At 44.0% G+C, this 1,659-nt stretch overlaps 1 pseudogene; it reads left to right on the top strand.

Annotated features, from left to right (window-relative positions):
- The first annotated feature begins 378 nt into the window (after nt 1–378).
- Nucleotides 379–1,249, top strand: LOC140524760 (aquaporin-9 pseudogene; annotated as a pseudogene).
- Nucleotides 1,250–1,659: the final 410 nt, after the last annotated feature.

Here is a 1,659-nt window from a genome sequence, read left to right as displayed (position 1 = left end):
GGTCTGACCTCTTCATCAGGTTTTGTACCACTGTCCTTCACTGCAAGGACCACTGAGGGAAGACATACCTTGGGAGGGGACCTGGAAGACACATTGGTCCCTCAGCGCCTTGGCAGAAGCAAAAATCCTAAATAAAATGCTAGCTAAAAGATTACAAGAAGATATTACAAGGATTAAAATAAACATTATGACCAAATAGGATTCATAGTAGGAACACAGAGATGGTTTAACATAAGGAAAATTATTAACATAACTGATTATATCAATAATAAGAGTAAGAAAATCATATGATTGGATTCAGATGGTTCTGAAGGAGAAGTGAGGCTGGTGACCTGCACAGCCCTCCCTCACTCAAAACAAAGGATTTGTGACTGCAAGATGGACAGAAAGATGCAAAAAACCTTCAGGGAGAAACTCATCCTGAAGAACTCATTGGCCAAAGAAACGATTGGAGAATTCCTGGGGACATTCACCTTGGTTGTCCTTGGATGTGGTTCTGTAGCCCAAACCGTCCTCAGCCGAGGGACTGCAGGTGGACCTGCGACCACGAATGTTGGCTTTGCACTGGCTATTGTAATAGCTGTCTGTGTGTCAGGAGGCATCTCTGGTGGTCACGTTAACCCAGCAGTATCCTTTGCTATGTGTCTCTATGGATGGATGAAATGGTTCAAATTCCCTTTCTATGTGGTAGCCCAGTTCCTGGGGGCTTTTGTAGGGGCTGCAGCCCTCTTTGGAGTTTACTATGATGCACTTACAATTTTTGCTGAGGGAAAATTGATCATCACAGGAGAAAATGCAACAGCACAGATTTTTGCAACATATCTGCTTAACTACCTGACTATAGGAAATGAATTTGCAGACCAGCTGATGTGTTCCACATTCCTTCTCTTCTGAGTGTTTGCCATTTTTGATGAAAAAAACTGGAGGATCCCCAAAGGCCAAGAACCAGTTGTCATTGGCCTACTGGTCCTTGTCGTTGCTTGCTTACTGGGAATGAACACCGATTGTGCCATGAACCCAGCTAGAGACCTGGGGTCCCAGAGTATTCACAGCTCTTGCAGGTTGGGGAGTGGAAGTCTTCACAACTACAAGTCATTTCTGGTGGATCCCAGCACTGGCTCCTTTCTTTGGTGCTGCCTTAAGAGGCTTCATCTATGTTTTTGGCATTGAAATCCACCATACAGTTCCAGTCTCAGAAGAAAAGAATGAACAAGTGGAGGAGAAAAATGAACTCAGTGTGATAATGTAAATAGCATGCCCTACCCTGGGTTGTGCAGCTGGTTGTAGCCAAGAGTCTATAACTATGTCTATTCACTAAAAGCACAAATCTGATGAAATTGTAAGACTGAAAGCTAGGGGGAAAGTCCATTCACTTGTGCTGGGCCCATTGGGATAGATATTCCACTGAAAAGCAGTAGGACTAAGCAAGAAGTTGGGATGGAGGCTGCTGCCTTTGACTTTGCAGATTGGGTATTCCCCCAGGAAAGCGTTTGATGTAATCTTCTGATGGAGCAGAACCTTTCCCCCCTACCCTTTTGGTCTCATCCTTGTGACATTAGTCCTTTGGGGTAGGACACTTGATTACTGCCATGCTCACCTGGATTTATCCCAGCTGCATTATCTGTAATGAAATATTTCATTCAATGCCATTATGTACTA

The sequence above is a fragment of the Notamacropus eugenii genome, chromosome 2 (assembly GCF_028372415.1).
Source record: "Notamacropus eugenii isolate mMacEug1 chromosome 2, mMacEug1.pri_v2, whole genome shotgun sequence".
Classification (NCBI taxonomy): domain Eukaryota; kingdom Metazoa; phylum Chordata; class Mammalia; order Diprotodontia; family Macropodidae; genus Notamacropus; species Notamacropus eugenii.
Note: the sequence above shows the minus strand (reverse complement) of the source record. Positions and strands in the feature narration are given on the sequence as shown.